General features: G+C 36.7%; 1 long non-coding RNA gene across 1 annotated transcript in view; it reads right to left on the bottom strand.

The window, feature by feature from the left end:
• The window catches only part of LOC107207671, a 49,828-nt gene that overhangs the window by 9,443 nt on the left and 15,076 nt on the right, over positions 1 to 25,309 (bottom strand). Inside the window, exon 2 of the long non-coding RNA XR_001522868.2 lies at positions 23,496 to 23,582. This is a non-coding gene — a long non-coding RNA (uncharacterized LOC107207671). The remainder of the gene's footprint in view (positions 1 to 23,495; positions 23,583 to 25,309) is intronic.

Raw genomic sequence — 25,309 nt, 5'->3', positions numbered from 1 at the left:
ACTTGCTGAGATCTATGTGATAACTCGTATCTTGTAACTGGGAGCACTAAATATATGTGAAAAAAAAAATCTAAATTTTTAAGAGAATTTGCCACCTCCAAATTTAAGGATCTGTTGTTTTATGTTCATTATGATGGAAGAATAACAGATAATTTTATTTGTGATCGAAATAGAAATACATTTTGGTATCCATTCTATGCCAATAGTTGCTCTTGCTATGAACATGCTTACATTTTATTGCGTTAGGCTATTTGCCATTTTATGTAAGCTACACCAGCTGCTCTTACTCTTGAATGACAGATTACTGTATGCAGCATTCTGGTTTTTCCTAAAGCAGATAACGCTTTGTAAAATCCGGATAACTAAGTCTCTAGGAAGTGATTGTAAGTTATATTAAAACTGTGATAACTGAGAACAGAAACAACCCTGAAGAACTGTACTAAAAAGCTTCAACTTCAAGGGAAAATAGTGGCTATGTACAACTGGTTTTTTTACTAATGTATATTCTTACATTCTTTTACCTGCTATATTTTTTCTACTACAAGCTGGTTTTGCTTACAGTTGGTACACAATGAAGAAAAATATTAATAATAACCTTATACACTGAGGAAATATCTATTTTAATTTTTATGGCAATGAAATACACTGAAATCAGTTTGTGAAAAAAAAAGCCTCCAAATTCTCTTTGTTGCATTTCTGTGACAGGTTTCATGCTTTGTTTTCCTGGCAACCTTCTGTCTGGGAAAGCAGCATTATGCAAGTAAAAACTCAAATGGTAACCACAGAAGGAAAATATAACACAATTTTTCTTGACATCTTGGTAATATAGGTAAGATCATGGTATCACAAAACTAAATCAAGTTCTGCATCTCAGCTGCAAACGCTGCCTCAGCTACATTTTAAAACCAGCTGTCCTATGATTTGGATGCAACATGGCTGCAAAATCGTATTAATTCCAAATTTAGAAATGTCATGCTTAAGCAGTAGTTGAACTTTGCTGGTTTTCATAGGTGTTGGTGATTAAAGTGCCCATAAGTATAAGGTTATGTGGGCACTGCTGCTGCAATAAAAAGTCTAAGTATAATTGGGCTGAGGGTGTGGAGAGAAGCAGCAGGGGATGCTGGTAGGGACAGTAAAAGCTCAACAGGGTTACGGAAACCTGCCAAATCTCCATCCTCACTGCAGGGAGCTCCTGATGCTGCCAGGCAGCAAGGAAAACAGATGGCTGTTGCCTTTAAAGCCAGTAACATTAATTTCTGTGCCTGCAGTGTATTTTTGCTCCTTCCCCTCGATTTTCCAACTCCTGCAGTAGCTCCTGTAGCAGCCAGGCACTGGCAGACATGTTGGAAGGCAGCCATGCACGCTGGTGCGTTTCAGCTGAAGATGATGGCTGCTTTGTTTTGGTTTTCCTTTTCCCCAAGCTGCCTCCACAGTTTGGCAAAGGGGTGTCAGGATTAGAAATAGGGGGATTGGAGAACATGCCAGAAGCTATTAGAGGGAAAGAGGCAGAGCTATAGTAAATGTGGAGATGGAACAGTGCCAGTAGGAGCGTGGGCATGGGGGTTTGGATGCAATTAGCACAGCCGGCCAAACATACCCTAACATGGACACTTCACAGCTACGTGCTGAATAATCCTCTATTTTGTGCTTATTTTCAGTGGGGTATAGCTAAAAACTGTAGATGGGGCCTTGTTTTTTCCTCAAAAACAGCAATAATGAGGACCTGGTAAGTCTGTAGCAGCCAGAAGTGATTTCACACAATGCTCTAAATCAAATCTCTGTATCTAAAAGAGAAGAGCATGAAATGGAAAAAATTAATGTTGAAGTTTGTTTGTACAGTATTTCAGTTATTCTGAATGACTGAAAGAGTTTGGGTTTTTTCCTTAGCTTTCTGAAACTTCTAATGTATTTTTATGCTGTTGTGAAGCCTAACAAAGCACCAGTTTGAAGAAAGACAGAAACATATGGGATGCTGAATTTTAAATTTAGAATATCACTAAGAGAGCTCAAAGAAAGACACAGGCTTGAGCTGAGTCAGGAATACAATGAAACATATGCATAAATTGACATGCAGAGTAATGATGGCATATGACTGACTTGTCATGTACCTTAGGGGAAAGATTCTGCCCTTGTGCAGGTTTCTGAGTGTTGATCTCAACCAATGAGTGTTTCGTGCTTTTAACAGATGTTTCTGATTTAGGCCAATGAAAGCTAATGGAAGCTTTTTCTAGTCTCTGAGGAAAGAGTGCCAGCCCAATCAAACAAGCAAATTTGGAGCTTGGCATCTGAATTGAATAGCAAAACTGGATAATTTCCTCTTGCAAAAGCTGTGTGCCATCATTATTCTATGATACTCTAAAAATTTCATAATTAGTACTGACTTGTTATTTTTGCCATCTCCTGCATTTAATCATTTAGCCACTATTGCTGTCTACCAAGAAAGACACTAAAGCCACTTATTCAAAAGGCCTGTCTGGCTTGTCCAAAATAGAACACAATTCCCAAACCAGCAAAATATGATGCATACAGCTGCCCCAGCTATGTAATTGTAGCAAATATTTCTAGATGTACAGCCACAAAACAAACTCAATAGAGGCATCTAAGTATTTGATAGGCATTTATGTCCAATTTATATGCTTTTACATTTTCCTGTGTTGGCACAGTTTATCATCATTCTTTTCTCTGGTCTCTGGTTTATGAGCCTCACATGGGAAAGCCTAATGTAGTGTAGAATAGCCATGGTGCATTAAATCACAAAAATAAAAAAAAATCCCATTAATAAGTCCTACTTAAATGGTTCTTATGACACAGTGGCAAGGTACTTAAGATGGGTACTTTTTATTAATGCTGTAGAACGTGCTCCATCAAACCACCAATAAGTATACACAAATAGATGATTAAAACACCTGTAGATACTCATGTAGCCTACATAGAACTGAAATTATAATTTGGCAAAAAACCATAACACTTCTCAAGAAAGGCTGTAGTATAGGTATAGATCATTAATTTATGATTCCATTTAGGGATGGTCTGTGATTAAAGCATTACATTATTTGCTTCCAGTCACAAATAGCCCCATCTCCCTTGCAGTCTTTGAATTTGCAAGTAGCTGAAGGATCTGGTGCAGGGTGCAGAACACAAATGAACATTTGAAAATGAGTGGCAAGAATTTTCTTGGCTCATTAATATTAAAACACGTTGTGGAATTTGAAAGAAGATAGGTATTGCTTTATTTCCTTCTGTTCTCAACAGTCTTAGAATTTTACTTTTCATGTGCTGTATACACAGGCTTTATTCCCTTGCAAAGAGAAATTACATTTTCTCCAAGCCCTCAACTTAGAAGTTGGCACAGTGGTATGTGTGATAAGAGACACTGGACCTCTGGAAGTATATCTAGTTCCCTGTTGTGATGCTGCTGTTTATCTCATCTCTCCAAGCATGTACTTTTGGAAATGAAATGTACTCATGAATTTAGTTCTCATTTTGAGTGAGGCTGTTGAGACATGCAAAATTTTTTGGTGGGGTAGGATGGCAGCCTTGTTTATTACTGTTATGCTATTGCAATGCTTGCTTTGTTTAGGTGCAAGAACATCATTGTCTGTGGGACTACTATTCTAACTGTGTTGAGTGTCTAAATTGTATATGAATTAAATGATTCATTGAGGGTCATAAATTCTAGGGAGAAGTGCTGTGTAATGCCCTTACACAAAGCCAAAGCATTACTAGCTGGATGGACAGATGCTGGTGGGCATAAGAAATTTGGCAACTCTGAAATGGGGTGAAAAGTTTTTTCTTTCCTTTAGTGCTTAAAGAGTGCCTAGAGAGTGTAAGATGCCCAAGTCATGTATTTTTAATCCAGCACCTGAGGAAGATGCAAAACCTCACAGTGGTGGGTTTAAAAGTTTTAAAGGAGGAAAATTAAATTTTTAAGGAGGGAAATTAATTTTACCAGTTTGGAAATATGGAATAAGTTACTTGACTCCATTCTAAAGAGGAGGCTGAGGGACCTTGTGTGTTTTCTCACTGGTTTGACTCTGGGATGGAAAAATTTCCTCACAGCTGGGGGATTTAGTAATATTCTGGCTGCAGGCTTTGAACTGAAAATACACCCTACTATCAAAGCTAGGTTCCTCAGACCTTAATGTGGGATTATGGTGATAACTGCACGGTTTAATACAATGTTGTAGTTGGGATTTGAGGAGGAGCTGTTCAGATCATGCCAGCATAAGCACAGGCCACAACAACAGGACATGTAAACTCTCAACCCTGCTTAGAGCAGAAGGCTACAGGCCAGTAAACACACAATGCTTCTAACAGGTGCTGAGGTTATAAGACTTAAAGTTATAAGATGTTTACAAACAGATTTTTAGAAAAGCTGACGTAGTAAAATCTTGTGGGTTTATACAGGCTGCATGACATATATTAGTGCTGCACTTTGTGTAGGCACCAAGATTCAAATCTGTTACAGGGGAAGGAAGAGATTAAATGTTTAATCAAGGCACTGTTCAAATTCAGATGTGTCTGAAGGTGGAAAGCCTGTGTGAACCTACTTCTAGAGGCAGTGAGCGAAATCCTGCACTGATCCCTTCAGGGGAAGAGAAGTCCTAAAGCACCCAGTAAATCTGCCAAGGTTCTTTCCCTTCATTTCCCATTCAGAGCTAGAAATGGAGGAGAGAAATGTATCACATGTGATTTTCCCCTGTTGATCATATTGTGATGTCTGGGTTCTCAGCCCTAAAAGCTTTTATTTGTTCCAGTCACAAAGAAAACCTTCAAATTGTGACATTTTCAGTGAGAAATGAGTTCATACAATGTAATGGGACTGCTTTTATCGCCTGAGCCTCCTTACTGAATTGCAGCTTGCGTCTCACTTTGACTCAGCTACCCAGCTCCCTACTCCTGGGGTCAGCTGGAGTGTTTTCAAAATAATGGGCTAAAATTCAAGAACGTACCAAGAGCTGCACAGTCACCAAATGCTCCTGAATTCATTTCATATATTACTTGGGGACAATTCTTCTAACATGTTTGAAATGGGTACAATGGGAAGCTTGTAATGTCCTGCAATGTCCCTCTTTAAGTTTAGTGCATGCTTGTTATTAAAAATGTTTATAAATAAACAGATTCAGAGTGATACCAGCAAACCTTTCTTCCATGCCACTCTGAAAGGCTTGCTTGTGTAATATAATCAAAGCATTAGGAATTGCTTCTTCTGAACAAAAATACAGCAAAAGGACTAAAGTAATTTTGTGTATACAGGACTCCATAAAAATTTCATCTGGGTATATATTGGGATAGCTCATCCTCGCTGCCTACATCTACAGTGGGTAGCATGGTTGCTACATGCAGTGGACACATAAAGATTATACATTATCAACATTTTTTTGTTTCATTAAAAAAAGATGAATTGCTGTTACAGAACATATCTTACATTGAATTTATCTATTTGTTACCTAATATTTAAGCATTGTTTAAATTGGTCCTGCAATGGAGTTCAGCGACTGTATGTGGTTGATGTGGAATATCAAGTCATACAGAATCAGGACAACCTCTCACTTTATTATAGCTTTGAATTTCCATATAATTATATGAAAAAATTCTCAAGGTATTTATAGATTTACAATTGGCTTAATTAGTTTCTGAAATTCCAGTGACAAGAAAATGTGGTTCAATGTTTGCTTTTCCATCAGCCAACTAACCAGAAACCTCTATGCATTTTCAGTGTGACACAACTTGGACCACATTCTCAGCATCTGAGTGCTTGTGCTTCAGGTTGGGATGTTGGGATTCATGGGCACCCAGAAATACTATGAAGAAATTAAATAAGCTTATTCAGCAATAATTTAGCATTTCTGGTTTTGGTTGGCTTTTAAGTTTGCATCTGCAAACAGCTGAAGATCAAAGGCTAAGGCTTCTGTATTTGTTCATCTAATTTTACCTCTAATTTTTCAAATAGCACAAGTATTTAAATTTTTGGCAGATATGAGGACATCTTCCTTCATTGAGTTGTTCCAGGAGCATTCAGAAAAACTTACAAAGTCAGGATCATACCTATTTTCTGGTATGTTCTTACTTTCAGTATAAATCTGACATTTAAACTCCATAATAAGATATACTGGAAAATTCTGTTCAAAGAATTCATGGCCTTTGTGGCATCAACCTGCTTTTAATTTAGAATGTGTTCCTATTGTTTCTTTTTTTTTTCAGCATTACTGGACAAGAGGACCTTGTAGACTTTTGTAAAGATTTGGACAAACACCCTGAAATAACTTTTACTGAGACTGTGCTTTGTACCAGTTGAAATTATATTTGTGAGAGTTTGATAACACAAAATTAAGTGATACTCATCAGACAGGCATTGTTGATTGACAAACTGGTGGAAAGTGAAGAAAGAGGAGGAGAGTGTGGGTAAGGATGGCTACTCTGTAGTAGCTAGCTGACTGTGATTTCAGAAAGAATAAATCTAATTTTTTCTGAGGGGACTCACTGAATTTGCACCTGGGGTTCCTAGAAGTAAGGGTGTCTTGAGTCTGATGTGATGAAAATGTTAATGGAGTTCCAAGTTTTCCCTACTCTTTTTTTTTGTGAAGGGTAGATTTCCAGAAACCGTTGTAACAATCAAGGAAATGACAGAAATACTACTAGTAGTGAAGCTCTGCGTGAGTTGTCTATTTTAGCAGGGTTCAGAGTTTCAAGAAAATCAAGTAACTGATAGATGGGTCACATCTCTTACTGGCCTTAGGGCCAGCTGCCACTCTGCATCCATGAATGCACATGAGTCATCTCAGCGCCTTGGGGAGGAGGTGGCCCCATGGGTTAGGGTAACATGACAGATTGCTGGAAATTAGAGCATAGAGAGGGGCCCTGCAGAAGTTTATAAGCAGAACAGGTGGCAGAAAGTAAGGGGTAATAACACATTTTAAATTAAAAAGGAAAAAAAAAATCTCTGGGGGCTGTATGGCCCCAAAATCTTCAGCTAGGTCTAGGAGGGCTCCTGTGAGATTCAATGCATCAGTCACCTAGCAGGTGTACTTTGCCAGGCTGCTCTGCCCCCCAGAAAACTATTCCCTTAGTCTTCTGTACAGGATTTATATGCTTCACTGAATGTCCACCTGCTGCATGTGTATGTCAACAGCCAGCTCCTGAAGAGCCACTGCAGGACAATGGGGTTTTGGTGCTGTTTTGTCTTTGGGATAGACTTTTGGGATATATGCTGCAATCCCTTGGCAGCATACAAGACGTAATGAGGAACAGTTGAGAAATTACCTGAATAGTCTCGCTGTTCTAGTAATAAGGAGTTAAAGGATGCATATCCTCAACTGCATGATGCACTACTCTCAGATCTTTTCAACAGTGACTTTTAAAATGTTATTACTAGAAGTCCAAACTGGCCTGGTGAAACAGATTCATGCCCTATGCTGTCAGCATAGTAGTGATAGTGAAAGCACAGGGAAGTCAAGAAAACAAGATTTTTATTTCTGAAGAGCTCATCATTTTTATAAGGAAAAAGAATAGAAATATGTGAATGCAAAAAATGTTTTCTGGTATTTTAAGACTCTCTCCAGGTATCATCAACAGATTCTCAGTGTGGTAAGATTCCATTATTTCAGAGATTTTATCCTTGCATGTAATATATAGAGCTGCTAAATAAAAAGGCTAACAAAGGAATTTGTCAAAAGCTGTGATTTCACTTATAGTACTTCCTCTTTCCATGCTTCCAGTTTGCCACTGCTTCAGCTCTGGGTAGTGGTGGTCTGTGTACATGTGTTATGTGAACAGTTGTAAGAATCTTCTTTGTACATTTCCATATTTTCTTAATTTTTTTGCCATTGTTTTATCCTTCCCACTTTGTTCACAGTGACGGACCATTCACCTTTTGAAATATTGCTGGCATTCTTATTCTCCTATTCACTCTGCTTCTGAGCACCCAGGCCCTGAAAGTCAAAAAGCCAAGGCTGTGTGGCAGGTGGGCAAGTGCTTCTTGTGCAAATACATTCATTTGCATTTGAATGTTTCATTTGCATACAAATGCTTTCATTCATAGGAATAAAAAGATTCTCTCCATGTGCACCATTTGTGCAAAGAAAAATTGGATTTATGAAACTACTCAAAAAAGTAGGGGAGAGATCAGGTCTCCTGCCATTTTCACTTCGGTACTATGCTTACAATCTGATAATATATGTGTCTGAGAAGAACGAAAATTCAATTTTCAAGTACTGTTGATTTTTAGTGCACAAGATTGTTGTTGGCTTTCCATGGTGTGCACACAGAGCCAGATGGTGTAGATCTAAAGTGGTCTCAATTCTAACTAGGACTCACAGAAGAACCATATCATAAATGAAACTATTATTATAGAGATGAAGAAACTCAAATAAAATTTCTGCTCAGAATTGCTGATATTGAGCAGAAACTCTGAAAGTCTTTAATTTTTTTAGATCTATAGTACATAAATTTGTACCTAAATCTGTGGTTTTTAACACCCTTTACTTGAGATCATCACTAGCATAGGCAGACCTGCTTCTTAACTTGGTTCACAATTCTGTATAGAGGTCACTTTTCTATCAGGAATTACCAGTCAAATGCAAAGTGCGTCAGAAGACCTAAATAGTACTATGTATCAAAATAATTTGAGCGGTGCCATCAGCAAAGGAACTGTCATTAAGAGATAATGCTTGAAAACAGACTACTGGCAACACTTTACAAAATGGCTTTTACTTTTTGACTTGGATTTTAAGTGGGACAGGAAAAACTGTTGGAAAGAGCACACTTGTTTATGTTTTGAAATTTTCCTTTATGTAGTAGATGTTAAGCTGACAAAAAATGTCTTTAAAAAAATTTCTGATATGATTGCTACTAATTTCTGTGATAAAAAAAAATTCAGAGCCTGTAATCTTTCAAAAGAAACTTCTCTCTGGACACTGAAATGCTTCTTTCTACATTCTGGTAATCATGGCTCTTCTCAGATCAAAATGATCCAAGAAAATTTTTAGGTAAAATGAGGTGGTTATAGTGTTTCTTAAGACATTTCATCCCAAAACCTTGATTTTGTTCCAATCATTTAGGAGATTAAATAGGTTAAAGGAAAGGACATGTAACCTGTTTATTTCTGTCATGCAGCACTTAAGATGTTCAATTACCATCCTAGGTGTGCAGCCAAAGATCAGGGCTGAAGATGCAGATACTGCAAACTTTATTACTCGGCTTCCTGTGTTTTTCAATGTGTAATGATGTGGTCTGGAAACTACTGGTTCAGCGCTTGTGGCGGTTTTAGAGTAGTTGGTGCAGTACGGTAACAGTGACCAAAGTTATGAAACAGTTATTTCTTTTACATAGGCACATTGTAACTGAGCTCGTAGAAATCTGTATCTGAGTCTTAAAAACCCCGATTAAGAGAGATTATCACCCAGAAACTGGCCATCAGGACGGTGACTACAGGGGAGGTATTTGGCAGAGAGGATGTCAGCTATCATTCTACTGCTACTTGTGAAGAGAGAGCCAACAGCTCAGCAGATGGGGAGTGATGTGGTGTGACTGTCCTAAAATTCAGTTAACTTAAAAATTTTTCTAAAGTTAATATTTGCAGTGGCCTAAAGTAGAAGCAGGCATGGAAAAAGTTAGATTCTTCTTGTGCCTTGCACCTTCTCAGAGGCACCTCGTAGCAGCGTAGAGGAGCTCTAACACTTTTATAAATCCAACACATTAACCAGATAATTTATAGTCGTTACAGTCAATATGTGTTTCAAAAACCCAAGAAAAGAATAGGATGGGGTTATTCCTGGCCAGTGTTTGGAAAGATGAAAAAGAAATAACAGGAAGATGTTTCACAGCTTTCTCAGAACCACAACTCAAAGGAATTATTATAAAGTAAAGTAAAGGCCGGTGTCGCCGCCTTGCACAGAAGGATCTAAAAACTTTTTGTATTTTCTATCTCTGATTTCATTACTCCTAATAACTCGTTTCCTGATGGAAGGTAAAGAGGCACCTGAAACATAGATTCCAGTCCTTTTAGTTAAACCTTTATCTCTTTGTCATAGCGGATTTTTTTCTTCTGTAGTTTCATTCATCTGCTCTACTGGAACTTTCAGTCGCACAGTGTTAAAATATGGCTGTTCTAAGCTAATATGCATTAACTTTTTAAAATCTGTTTTATACATAACCTATTGTATTAATATAAAACGTTAAGGCCATTTTTTCATTTCCTGGGAATGGCCCATTACATTGTGAGCAATCTACTCTTGCTTTTTTAGAAAAGACTTTGAACTCAATACAAAAGGAAAATATAATCATGTACAACTATAAAGACTGCTTTTTTCCCTTTTGTGCAGAGTAACAGAGGTGGATGAGTAGCATGGTAATGAAGAGATGGACCGTCTTTATTAGGAGGCTCGGTGAAAGGGTTCTTTTCAGAACTTCAACTTTTCTTATCTTCTTAGTTTTCATGACGTCTATTCGGACTCTTTCCTTTTCTTGACGTTCTTTTAAATGTCTAACAGACTAGCAAAGACAAGCCAGTTCATCCCTCTTTCCAAAGAAGGCTGGATACAAAGTCTAGTGGTTTAGATGCTTCCATTAAAATTTTTTGTATATTTAGAGAAATATTGCTGTTTGCATTACTTAAGAAATAGTCATGTATATTGATGTCTCACAGTCATTCATTATTTCTCTAAAATCAAACACAACAAACCCTTGCAATGATGTTTTCATACTGTAGATAAAGGAGGCTAATGATATAGGAAGCTTCTTTGAGTAAAAAAATGGCACTAGAAATAACACTTAACCCTCTATCCTAGAAATTGGTTATCATAGTAGATTTGTAGAGAACTATTTCATGATCTCTCGCCCTCTTCTACAATGTGCTCCACAACCCTTTTAGATATTTCACTGCTCCTCCTCTATGCTCCCTATTTTTCTGCTGTTCCTCCCACTCCTTCTGCTTCTGTATTCTTCATAATATAGACGGTTCACTTTTAATCTTGCTCAGTTAAGGAATTCTGCTACAATGAAAGGTAGTTGCCACATGATTGCAAAAAATTCAGTCTGGGTGGTACAACAGACAAAAACTATGTTCCCTTCTGCCATTCTGCTGCAGAGGAAGTATCCTATCATGACTGTGTTGAGCTCTGAGGAAGAAAACCAACCAAGAAACGGGAAGTATTATTTATTATCTGAGGGTGGAAAACTGAAACCTTAGTTTGTTGACTGGTATTTGGCTGTTATAGCGTTATAAAGAATATTACATTCTTGTGTGGACATTTATTGTTGCATTACTTAGAGTAATGTATTAGTACAATAGTGTTGCTGTTTAGTCTGTGTACCTTCAGTGCACTAAGCTGTTAATAGATCCTAGTTTTGAAAGGATGTGGCTTTTATACAAAGATTGCATAGCAAAATCAAAGTATAAATAAGAAATTATGAATTATGTAGACTGAGGGATACAAATAATGTCATAGCAAAGTTGACTCTGGCTAGATCTCTTGATATCAGCAGCTCCAAATAATGAATATGATTAGTTTGTTCAATAGATGATGTGTTCCAATGAAACCAAGTGCCTGCTTTGTGAAAGGTTTACAAGGCACTTATCGTCAGTATACAGAAATAGCTTGAAAAATTAATTTAAGGCCTCTGTTGTAACAGGTGGAAAAAGTAAAAATTTGTAGTATTTTGATATGAGTCATCTAGAATGTGCTTTGAGAACTATATGATCTCCAGAGGCCATTCCAATCTCAAGGATTCTGTGAGCCATGATTTTGTTTTGTATATAAACTGAATTAATGTAGTTATATAGAATTTATATTTCACCGTTTACAGGCATTTACTCAGTTCAAGCAGCCTAAGAGTGTGTATGTGTGTATGTATTTCAGCAATAGCACTACTATTCCAGGGAATTATATCCCCAAAACTGCCATGAATTGCACGCTTCTTAAATAAACCAATACAAAGTGATTTACACAGATATATAAGAATTATTTTGTATGCAAATGGAAATCTTACATCATCACTGACAATAAGTCTGATTTTAACTTTTAATCAGAAGATTATTTAAGAGTTGGTTGTTGTTATTTAAATTAATTGTCTAGAGGTGGATAAAACTAGATAAAAGAAAGACAATTAAAACAATTGTAGTTTCATTTTTTAGTTTTAACCCAGAATGGTTACTACAATCTGCTCTTTATAGCATGGATTTCACAGACATGTTTTCAGGATGAAAAATATTTATCAAAAAGAATTCATTACTTATAAAGCAGATATTTTTGTCAACTCTGTAAACTTTTTAGTTGACCTTCACTGTTTAAAATCCTTTTTATATATGAGCACCTTTTGTAGTTAAAATAGCATTTTCTTCTGAGAAATTTAATTTTTTAAATTGGAAAATAAATTTTCTTGGAAATATACCAAGTATTGAATTTTTAGGGAAGTGTTGATATTTTTTTGACATTTAAATACAGAATATGCAACTAGAAATACTTTCTGTCTCTTTTGAGGTCTTCAGCTGTATGTGACTACTTAGAAATGTAGCAACAGTTTTATACCTAGCGATAGTTAAGAAATCAGAAGATGTATCTTGTACACAAAAAGCATACACAACAGTATAACAAGTCCTTATGTGGTTTCTTTGAACTGCCTAAAAGATGCATAAAGTAATTTTTTCTTGGCTGCAAGTTCCCACTCTATCCTTTCTTATGCATTGTAACTGTACTACTGTGTTGAAGGGATTCCATTTTTAGTAGAAGCCATTGCCCAGTATGAGGCTTTTCAGGTAACTGTGAAAACTCTTGAGACCATATTCTTATGCTGATATTATAATTTTCATGTAGTTTCAAAAGAAATATATACCTCTCAATGGGGATTTTTAAAATAAATTCTCGATTATTAGTCTTTCATTGAGATTCAGGTGTGTTGCTGAAGAGCTGTCTGGAAAGTAAAGCAAGACCTTTAAGTGCTCAGTACAGAATGCCTGTTGTCCTTACATGTGTCCATTGGCATGGGCTGCAGCCCATGCCAAAAAGGTATCAATATAAATATTTCATTTGGTAGGAGAAAGGCATAAAGACAATTTGCATAATCTCTCCAAATGGTGTGGTATCTTTTCCAAGGGTTAAAGTATATGAAACATATCTCAGCCTTACTATATTTATTGCATCTCTTCTAGGTCAAGTGGCATGAATTACTCTGTAAAAAAAAGAACTTGGAACCTGAGTTGAGCAACAAGTGTTGCAACCACTGGAGTATTGATATACCATAAAGTATATGAAAACAGCCTTTAGTCAGTTGATCTGGCAAATTTGGCCTGTATTATCTCAACTTGCAGTACAAATAGATACATGAATCTATTAATGTCCATTTAAAAGCATGAGCTCTGTCAGTTCAAATGAACTTTACTAGGAGCTGTTGAGGTCTAGTGCATTTTAGCCATCGCTAAACCCACCACATTATTTAGTGCGTTGGCTGGGAAACTCAAATTGGCAAATCTAAACCACTACAGCAGCCCATTGGGACAACATGGTCAAGGCATATTGGTTTCTGTAGCATGCAGCCAACTTCAAATCCAAGAGCCTTTTGCTCTTTATAGTAAGTGCTGATCACACAATAAGAAAATCCCCACACACTTTGTACAAGTCTAAACAAGACTGGTGACAGGTAGATGGAATTTTAGAAGTTAAGCTGCCTGAAAAGAAAGTGTATGGGCATGTTCCTTTTGCTCAGAGAAATGTCTGTGCTTCTGAGAGCATGCACATCACACCCACTACAAAACATTCAGCCCAGTCACATACTCTGTAACACTGGGATCTCCCTGCTAGCACCTGTGGAGCTACAGCAGGATATGATCTTCTACAAAACTGCTTTAGTCATCATATAATTGTATCATCATACAATATGTCAGTATTTACTCATCATACAATAGTGTCATGCACATCCACATACTTACCAGGAAAACCTCATCTCCCTAATGAAACACAGAGTGTGCAGACTTTCTAACATAAATCAGACTCTGAACTAAGAGGTAGAAGGGTCCCTGTGACGTTACATTTTCATTGGATGGTGAACATACCCCAAGAACTGCTTGGATGCTGTGCAGCTGAATGGGCTTGCTCAGCAAATCTGTTCCAATAAGCTGTTCGAGTATATGCAAAGACCTCAAATTTTACTTCCCTCTGAAATATTACATTTAAATTTAGAAAGTATTACCAAAAAGCTGGATAAAATAAGAAAAAAAGATCAAATGTGAAGCAAAATGTTTAGATTTCCAAATGAGAGCAGCTGAAAAATCTGTGACTGTAGCTTTATAAAGATCAGTAAACAGGCATTGTAGAGGTATGAAAAATAGAATGATTATTTGCTGCTTTCAATTACTACTTCTCCCAATTCAAGTTTATAGCAGAGATAAAAGAGAAGCACCACAGATTTAGAACCTAATTTTGAAGTTGATGAATTACATTTTAGATGCAACACATAAATAAATGAAATCATTCACTTGTACAAGACACCTGCAAAACCAACAGATTAGTAGGACAATGCAGAGGATACTGAGAACAGTCACAAATATTTTGGACAAGATAAAAATAAATGGCATTATAAATATTAACTGATTGGATCAGAAAGAGAAAATATCTAGAATCAGGTACTTTATTACAGTCTTCAATAGGGCCTACTTGCATTTTTTTTCTGAAATACTTAGTACTTGCTGCTGTCAGCAGCTGAATGATGAGTTGGACAAATTAATCATTTGATCAAGTATAAAAAATGTAGTATTTCTGTTCCTGAAGAACTAGGCTAATTCTTGTGTGCTATTTTGTCATTTTTTTTTGAGACTATTGACACTGATTATTCCTTATGGTAAATTTTCTTTTGCTTATTGCTTAGCGTTCAATAACTTAGAAGGAAATGCACTGACTGTGTATTTCTCTTCAGCACATATGAGCCATCTCAGCCTGCAGGTGAAAATGGTTACTACCCAGACTAGTGTTATGAAACACTGGTACGTTGCACGCCCTTCTAGCAATTCCCAAGGAGCATGTCCTGCTCTGGAGGGACTGTTCAATCTATGTGGCTGGCATGGGAGGGGGGAGAGATGAATTAGACTAAATGGCACAGGTAGTTGAACTTGTACATTCATGCATAATACCTCATTGCTTTTTGTGGTTGTGATAAACAGCAAGGCTTTTCTGATAGTAAATTGTTTCATTTTCTTTATCTCAGTTAAAATGGTAAGTATATGAATATGGAAATAAGGTTAAATTTGGCTCAGCTTCTGAAAAATTGAATTTGAACTTGCACTGTTGCTAATATGCTGCTCAACTGCATATCTAGAATGAAGGAAAAAAGCATTACAGAATTTAGTGAAAGATTAAGCTGCTGGCAGAAGGGTGACAGGCTGCTGTAGCAGCATTTTTTTTGTGCTAAGCTTTTGCTTGCTCTTGTTAAATAGTATGCTAAGTCTTTTACATAAATTCAGAAATATTTAATTTGAAATATAGGCTTAGGTAAGCCATGAATTTAATCACTATAATGAAATGATTTGCAAGTCATTTGGATTTTAATTTTTAGCTGAATGTAATACTATTTTATGACACTCAGACACTTGTAATAAATTCATTTATAGCTACTTACTTGAACACAAAAAATAAACCACTGCCTTATTTTTATGGAAAATTTGTGCAAACTTTGTAAAATGTTGAACAAGGATAAAAGTTTTAAAAAAAAACCTCAGAAAAAAAAATTTATAAGACCTGTTATTATTCTTCCCATTCTTAACCTTTATTCAATAAGTTAAGTTATTGTAGTGCATACGGGGTAATTGCAAAACCTGGATTACTACTCTGGATTTATTGCTCTTTCAGTATGAAGCCTACTCTGGATGGTATTACATTATATACATATAATGGCACCTTTTTGGGTTTTTTTTTAACCATGATGCTTGTGCAGTATTCTTTCCTATTCTAATTTCTGAACAAAAGCTAATGTGACTCTGTAAGCTCAGCTTGAAGTTTTAGATCCCCAAAATTCTGGAGGAACAGAAATCTTATTCTCATTAATGACTCTTGAGCTAAATGTGCAACATCACATATGCATACCAAACCAGATAGGAATATAGCTGGAAGGTAGTAGTACTGTTTTTATCTACTGGTGCGTTGATTCTTACTGTGAGTTTCTGGTTTTACTGGGGAAATTGGGTTAGTTTGTGTTGAGAGCAGAAATATTTTTTTACTGATGCTTCATGTAAAGAAGAACAAAAAACACCTGGCTTTCAAAATAGTTCAGTGTGGTACTTGTATGGAGTATTGTACTGCTGTCATGCTCAGACAGGAATTGTCTCACCATCTTTCTTTCTTTCTTTGATTTCCTCTTTCCTGTAGCTAATATGTGTCATTTTGAGCTGAATCACCAATAATATGTAAAGCATTTAAAATGTGATTAGAAATTTAAAAATTACCTTTCCTTTGGTAAAATTACTCCTTTAGTATGGCTATAATAAAAGGATATGTTAGAGGTAGTAACTTCTCATGGTGTATTTAGGCGAGGATGGTTCATACTGTGTTTGGAGATCACTGATTATCAAGGGAGCTATTAATGATAATGAATATCATGATATGTGCATGGATATGTGAATCTCATGATAAGTGTAGAGAAAAAGAATGTTTTGGAATTGAAGTTATAAAGCATTCTTAAGCACATCTTTTGCTAATTAATTCCTCAGCTTTAGTACACATGTTAATGAAGATCTGACCAGTATTAATATTTTGATACTCTCTCTGCTTGTATATAAGTGGTGTTTAGTGAGTAGGAAGTTAAAATGGTGTAATTAGTATTTAGAGTTCCTGCTTTCTTTTATACACCCACACTACTGGAAATGTTCCACAACTTTAAAAGCAAATCTGAGGTCAAGAAAAAGACAGTTTTATTGTTGTTGTGTTCTGGTTCTAACAGTTCTGTATTATTGCTGTTTGACATAAAATTGTTTATGGAGAAGGAAAGTACTGTTCTTGAATTTTTTTAGTTATTATTTCTTTATCAATCAAGCTTGTTGGAAGTGAGGGAAAAGCCTAGATGAATGGATCAAATAAAAAGAATAGGGAAAGAAAAGAAATAGGGAAAGAAAAGGGAAATTGCCATGGGCCATGCTGACAACATGGAACTCCTAGTGGCCCTCAATCAGTGTATATATTGTAAATAAGTGAAGCACTAGGAAATCAGTAGGAAACAATACATACAAGACATTAAACTATAAATTTAATCACTGATCTAATTTTAAATCGACAAGTTATTTATGTAATGATAAAAGTTTTGATTTGTTTTTTATAGTAATATATAACTAAAAATATAGTCTGAGAAATTTCAGTAGTGTGACCTATTGCTTCTCCAAGGCAAATCCAAAAGATCCATTTGAAAACCCTGTATTTGAGTGATTAAATAAAATGAAGTTATCAGAGACTGAAGCTTCAGCTGTGTAAGAACTTGTGCTGAAAAAAAAATTAATAGAAATCAAATGTGAACAGAAGCAGAACTTGTCCATTCAGACGCTGTACACTCAGGAAATTCCACAATTTCTGAGGGAGGCTCATGTCTTAGCATGCTATCACTCCTTCCAACAAATCTTGGACTTGTAGATCTTGTAGGAACTTCCAGAAGGCACCTAGCCTATTCTTCTGCAGTGAAATGGGATCAGTGACAGTTCCATAACTCCCGATTTTTAAAATTAATTATTAATTATTTATTTATTATTTTTTTATTTATTCATTGCCTTATTCTTCCCAAAAAAATTCCTAATAGACAACCTGCAATCTCTTCAGGCAAGCTATTCCAGTCTTCCTGTACATTCATGATTTCTCACCCCACTTCCCAATATCTAATTTTAAATTTTTCCAGTTTATTGCTTTGTGCAAAGCAGAGACAGGGAATACACTTACATTATTCCTTTACAGTGTCCTTTTATATCCTTTAAGACTGTTACCATGTTGCCTCTAGTCCTCTCACAGTGAAACCATTCTAAAATACCCAAAATTGGACATGATGCTTTATCAGTGGCCTAAGCAATGCACAGCAGAGCAGAGAGATTCTTTCTTGTGCCCTGCATGTTATTATCCTATTTATGCACTGCAAGATCATGTTGCTGGTTTGCTTTTTTGGCTTGCGAGAAGCTTTCCTTTTCTGTTTTGCTACAGTGTGCTCAGATGTAGAAAGATCTTCTTTCTAATACATGCTAGATGTTGTACATTCCCAGGACAAATGTCAGTTATCTTTAAAATATGTCAAAATTCTGACTCTAATTTTAACCTTCTACATGCTTATTGTGAACAGCACTACATGACTTGCCAGAGATTCCAGCTGCTTTTTTTTTTTGTCATTTTCCAAGCAATGCAAACACACAAAATATTCTGATCTGTCAGACAGAGCCTGAATGCTAAAGTGTAGAACAAAGTGTATTGCAGTCAAATTATTGTAAAGAATAACTATGTGCAGACATTTATTTTCATGCTTCCATATAGGCTTCTGCACACTCAAACACATTTCTTTTTTGTATTCCATACTATAGGATAAGAAAAGCAGATTAAAGGCAAAAGTGCAGGGGCTTAGCTGGTCTATCTTATGCTACCATGCTTGGGCTCCATTTTCCATTTGTTTTGGTGGAGACTGCTCAGTGCCTTTTACTGTAAGCAGGAAGTCAACACTACTTTAGTCAGAAATAAACCTGAATTTTAATTTCTTTGAAATCTAACCCCCATAGTTGGATGATTCTAAGTTCTCGACTAAGTGTCATTTAGATGTGGTTCCATCCGTGTTTCTTAGGAAGTTTTTATGAGCCCTTTAAAGTTTTCCTTTGCCTGTATTTCAGAAAAAAAAATATTTCTTAGCTTAAAAAAATATTAAGTTGCTACTGAATTTCAAACTATAAAGTCATGGTTATACAAAACTAAACTGTGACACTTTGTAAAGTTGTCAATACATTTAAATGTATTTCATCTGACTAAAATGTGGTAGATGTGGCTCAAAGGTTGGTTCAGTCTCAAAGAGAATTGCATCACAGGCAGTTGAGTTTTACACAGCTCTTCCTCAAGTAGACAGAAAAAGTTCTCTGTATCCACACAGAAAATTCTTAACTTCTGGCCTACATATGTAGACTTCAGTATCTATGTGGGCCCTTTGAAATCAACTGGACTTCAGGAAAAGACAAAGATTGTCATAGGAGGGATTTACTTTTATACATAGGTATTACAAAACTCTTTTTCCCTCTCTCTCTAAAGGCTAGCCTTCACTAGGTGCTACAAAGGAAGCTATTATATATCTTAAAGGTTTTCCTAATAATCTTTATATGCAAACGTTCTGATTGATAAAAAATCACTTGAAATGAACTAATCATGTGGTACTTTGTAATGTCAAATATTTTTAACATTTGGTGCATTTTCAAGTACTTCTGGAAGCAAAGAATGGAGAATCTGTGGTTTTGGCATTTAGTAGTAGTGATCTGGATCTACATGATGGCAGTGTATTACTTAAAAGAAATCTGGATAACTGCTTTTAAAAATGTTCTTTGAGGAAGGAACGCAAAGACAGCTTCAAGAGGGCTTAGAAATCTGTTTGGCTTGTCTGCTGATACTTGGCTGCCCATCAGTCTCTCTTTTATACTTTTGGGTCTGAGTAATGTGTTTGCTTCTAATAATGTAAAAACAATTCCCTTTGTATATTTCCATGAGATTAGTACAGATGCATTCTTATAGTTCATTGAAGTTTGTTTGACAATCTGTTGAAAATACAATTGCTGAATCATCACTGCCTGTCCATTATGAGTAAATCCCTCTTACCTTTTGAACAACATGACTCATTTTGAAGGATACAAAGGCTATTCATTATTGTTATTGCTTCTTGGCCTAAGTGGTTGCCCTGAGTTTGAGATCCTGTAAATTGTTTCTGTTGGAAAAGAAGCTCATGATAAGATCAGAGGGTCTCTGTACAGAGCTTCATTGAAGAATGTTTGAAGGTCACACTTTGTGCATATAGGAAGATCTAAACAACAACAACAAGCAAATTCTTTTGCCTGTACCATCATCAGGTTTTAGCACAAAATGTATGGAAGATTTTCTAATAACTGTTTTACTACAGCTATTCCAGGCTATATTTCATGTTTTTGTACTATTTTTTTCCTATTTCTTATGTTTCTCTTGTTTCTCCTTTATATAAAGGGAGAAATCACCTCTGCTCAGTGCATTTCAAATCATTGCAGTCTCACATGAACCTTTGGAGTGAGTACAGGTGTTTGCACTGTGAATTGAAGGCATTTGTTTTAATAACCTAACTAAACTTAAACCACTCAAATACTATCCTGTACCAGCTTGGAAGAAAAGAGCACAGTGTCTGTGACTATTACCTGAACTACCAGCTCAGATTTAATGTTATAAACATTTAGTCTCTTTTCCTTCTATTTTAGATGATCTGTCTTCTCTATCTGTCCAGACCAGCAACCTTGCTATTATATCAGATTCTTTTTATTCTGTTTTTGGGTTATGGATTTGTCTGGAAAAATCTATTCCTCTTTTCTGTGCACTAACCACCTTGTCTGTATAATCCTTACAGGGTGTACTTTTGAAAGCATACTGGTTCTGGACTCCAAAAAAAGGTAAGTACGGAAAGGAGGGAAATTATGCTGCCATAAAATTGGTTCTTCAGGTAATACGGAGTATATAATGTTTCAACTGAATTAATGAGCTCTGTATTTCATACTGCTCAAATTACATGATGAGGGAGTTCATATCAGGCCAGGAACTAGAACTGAATCCCTGCAAACCCAAGAGTTTGTGCAGATTTGACCCATCAAGCTCTATGTCTAATCTGGCAGAATCATCCAAGTAACCTGTGAATAAGCCTAATTATTTCCTTGTCATACAGCTGGCTGAAGAATACATGTACAAAGTGGTAAAATTCTAGTTTTGGTTCCTGAGATAAAAAAATGCTTTCTGTACCTTGGGCCTCTTGAGAACTAATCTGCAGACAGCTTTCTCCTATTCTCTGTATTACCTCTCAAGTTTCTTTCCTCCGGTTTTTTACTTACACCATCACTCACCCTTTCCCCCTTCCCCTTCCCCTTCCTCTTCCCTTTCCCCTTCCCTTTCCTTCTGTCCCTATGTCCTCCCTTAGGCCCCCTCTTAAGCTTTAGCTACTATCATCATCTCTGTTTCCATCACAAATAATCTGTAGAGCATCCTGGTTCTCTCTCACTCTTCTTGCCCTGGATCACACAATTCTCATGAGCATATGTCTGCTTCAATTCTCGGCCTCACTTGCTTAGTGCAAGATTTCACTTACTAGGAAGCAGAAAGGTGGTCTGAGGGCCAAGTTTGGATACCCTTGCTTTTATTCCCCAGTGTCTGGAAGATTAGGACTCAATGGTGGGGATCACAAGGGAGAGCAGTACACAGTATTCCTATTGCAAGAAGAGACAGTTTGGCCAGACAGTGGCGGTTTCCTCTCTTGTTTCAGGCCATGACTCTGTCTAAGCCAGAAGTGCAGAATATGTGATAGAAATTGCAAATTGGATGGCTAGAGGCCAGTTAAATCTCTAACTTTGCCAGTAAGACTGCCCCACCTGCCTAAGGCAGATGACATATTCTTTGCAATCACTTTCTGTTTTTTACAATAACAAGAATCAACCAGAATCTGGGGGGAAAAAAAAGAAAAAAAAAAAGAAAAAGAAAAAGAAAAAAAGCGCTTTTCTAAACAGTCACTAAACCACAACTTTCTGGAATTGTTTGGGTCCTGCTGGACAGCTGTAGTTGCTACTTTTCAGACAGAAAAAACCGTAATATTTTGGAGAAAATGAATGTTGAAACCCATATAACATGTTCTTGATCATCCTATTTTTTCCCTTATATTCTCAATACAGAAGCCTATCATTCTAGCAGAGGTACATCACATTGTCTGTGGAAATTTCACCCAAGGAAGGATTTCGTAATAGTGGGTTTTGCAAGGCACATTTGTAGCAAACAAATGCCAACCATTCCTCTTCTCCACTGCAGGGTAATTGTGTTACAGTGAAAGGCTTTTAACTATGAATCTGACTGAATTGCTCAACCCCCCAGGAGACATTCCTGGAACATGAATTTCAGTCTGGCATGCTGAACGCACTGTTCCTGCAGCTGCTGTTACCACTGACCAGATACTCTGTAGGAGGGGAGCACTGTAAGACAGTGGTGGCAAGGCAATCCTGAAAGAGTGTGGGAGAGAATAGTGCTGCTTCAGAGCATGAATAGCATTGACTAAAAGCTTCAGTGTAGATTTTAGAAGTGTTATACACAGAACACCCATCTGAGAAATAAGAGTCACTGGCTGTCATTCTGCTCTGATCACTGCCTTTTAACTGCTTCACTATTTGGTTAATCTCAGCAAAAAAAATATAAAAACAAATGTACTTTAGAATTTTTCTGGTTATTTCAACCCCCAGAATTAATTAAATTCTGTCATATATTGTACTACTTACAGAATTGAACAACCATGTATCAAGGATTGCCCATTCTCAACAGTATCTGATTCATATACTTAGTTAATGAACACAAGCATGAAAAGGTGCTTATTATGGAGTACCTGTCATAATTTTGGTTTATACTCATGAAAGTGTGGTGATGGCATTAAGCTCCTGGAACCTTACCTTTTTCTTTTCATCTTGATGCCCTACCCAAAAGAAATGAAGAGGCCCTGTTGCAGTTCTAATTTTCCTTTGGAAAACAATACAGAAACACACTTCAAATAATATTATTCTCATCCTAAATTGTTGACTACATAAGGAAAGGACACAAGACTTAGACAGTCCTTCTATGGTTACTGTCTTTTAGCAGATTTTTATCTGATGTCAATTGCTATACCTCCTTTGTGTTCCCAAATGGAATTTCCTCTTCAGAAAATTCAAATTAGGATTTTAAATGCTCTCAGTGCAATTTAGGAAGCTCTGTGCTGCTCAGAACCCTCTTGTCCCTTCCCTGGGCTTACCACTTTCTGGGCAAGGGAAGAATCTTTCCAAGAACTAGTCCTAGCACACAGTACTTTAGGTAGTAAAAGACAGCAAACTGAGAACAGTGTTTTAATTTCTCATTGTATCATCTGTGTTCCATGTGTACCAAACATGTACCAGCATGTTTGTGTGATTAATCTTTAATCTTTTTTTGTTTTGTTTTTCTGTTCAGGAAGAAGTAGGTGCAAACATAAACAAAGCAATGCTTGACAGGATATAACAAAGTGACTCATTTCTTTTTGGCCAGTGGACTGAGATGAAAACCAAAAGATTTCTGAAGGCTTATGACATGCAGAACCACTATCCTCCTTTTCTAAAGGCATTTCCAGGAACAGTAAAGCATGAGAAAACCCCTAAAACTGTTTAACAAAATCTTTCACATGATCAACTCAAAGTGCACTCAGGACTGAATATTGTTCTGATAAGCAAACTAAAATGCACAGGATTTCAGAGTTGTGCTGGAAGATAAATGGATGGGCAGGGACAGTTTCAGGACACTCACCCACTTTGCAAGGTCACAAAATCCCAGATGATGTAATGGTTCAGCCATGCTCATGGGAAGATCATGAAAGATCTCCCTTTCAACAGCCTGAAAGAGAGATGGGCAAAGTGACTGGTTTAAACTGGAAGTCTTGTAGCAACAGTATTTGAAATTTAGGATAAGGGAACAGGCTATAGGGCCAGGGAAATGGGGAATAGTCTGAATGAAGGAAATTCATGACACATGAGAGAAATACATTCTTTATGGCTAACTGGGATCAAATGATTTCTCTTCAGCTTTGAGTGAGCTGTTATAAATATAGTAGGTTTTGTTCTGGTGCTGTAACTCAAGGAGGACTTCAATCACATATTTGCAAAGAAATATAAATGTCTTTAAATATGTATGAAGCCTATTGAGGCATTGTTATCTTGTCATTTCCTCTGAGAGCAAAAATCATACTTTATTTGCTGTTGATTTTAAAGGATTCTTCAAGAACATGGGATAAGTCCTATGAAGCCTTTGTTCATTCACATTTAGACTCCTTGAGATCTGTAGGGTAATAAACAGCTGTCATTACTGGGGTACTAGACATGGTCCCAAGGTGTGCATTGTCACTACATCTTCAGGCAGCTCAGAACGGGGAGACCCAAGCTGTGTTTCTCTCCAGAGCTCCACCTTCCATGAACAGAAATCCCTTAGCTGGAGAGTCCAAAAGTACCATTAAGTGGTCCAAACACTCAAATCCAGACGATGGGGATTCAGATCATGTGAAATTTTGCAGTCTATACTTGTCAGGTATATACAATTTGTAAATGTGTTTTCAGATCTCATATGATAAGAACTCCAGAATGAAACAAAAAATTCTGCTCAGGGCTTAATGTCTAGAATATTTTGCACTTCAAAAATTAGATTTTTGGAAAGAAGTAGGAACTTCTGAAACTCATTATTGATTGGTCTGATAGACAAAAAAAAAAAAAAAAAAAAAAAATCTGAAAAATATTTTCCTGCATCTCCCTTGCTCTCTTTCAAATGGGCTTGGGGTATCATGTATCCATTTCCTGGGCTGTATCAGGAAATCTGCCAGGTCTAACACGTTTTTTCTGCTTTCAAGCTTGGTAAGAGTGATACCCACTTTTCTCAAGTTTGTTGAATGACATAGGTACAGGTTGCAGGCACACAAAGAACATTTTGGATTATTTCTAACCTAAATGTTGGTTGACGTAGAAGAGAGAGAACTTTTATTGGCCTGAAAAGAAGCCTCCAAAAAGCTGCTGGACTGCAACCAAAGAGGAGGATGACAGGCTGAGGAGAACACTAGGCTTGTAATTCTTTTATTTCTCATTTGTGCTGTTTACAGTTCTGAGAGTTCCTTGTCTTGTTGGCAAGCCTTTTAACAAGCTCAGCCAAGAAGCAGCGTATTTAGTTTGCTTTTGTTGAAGCTCTTTTTGCCTGTAACAACAACGTTTAGGGGGATGTTAACTCATAAAGGTAGATGTTGTCTCTTTAGAAACCTTCATGTTAAGTACCTGTCTTACACAGGTACAATGACAAGAATAAAAAGAGCACAGAAAGGAGTTGTCCTCTCCCAAACACAAAAGAAACCTTCTAAGTGGGAAATGTCAAAGTGGTGTGATGTAATGTGTGTAGCCCATACAAACATGATTAATACATAACAAGGGAAGGGCCTGTGTAAGGTTAATTACTATGCCTGAGTAACATGCATTCTCCAATAGAAAACAAATAGCTGGATACAACTGGGGATCTCAGTAAACTAATCAAAATCCATGTAGGTCAGGACTAAAGCCATGAGATTGCTCACAGGACCCCAGATACCT

Source organism: Parus major, chromosome 7, assembly GCF_001522545.3.
Source record: "Parus major isolate Abel chromosome 7, Parus_major1.1, whole genome shotgun sequence".
NCBI lineage: Eukaryota > Metazoa > Chordata > Aves > Passeriformes > Paridae > Parus > Parus major.
This window is presented reverse-complemented; position numbering and strand designations above follow the sequence as displayed.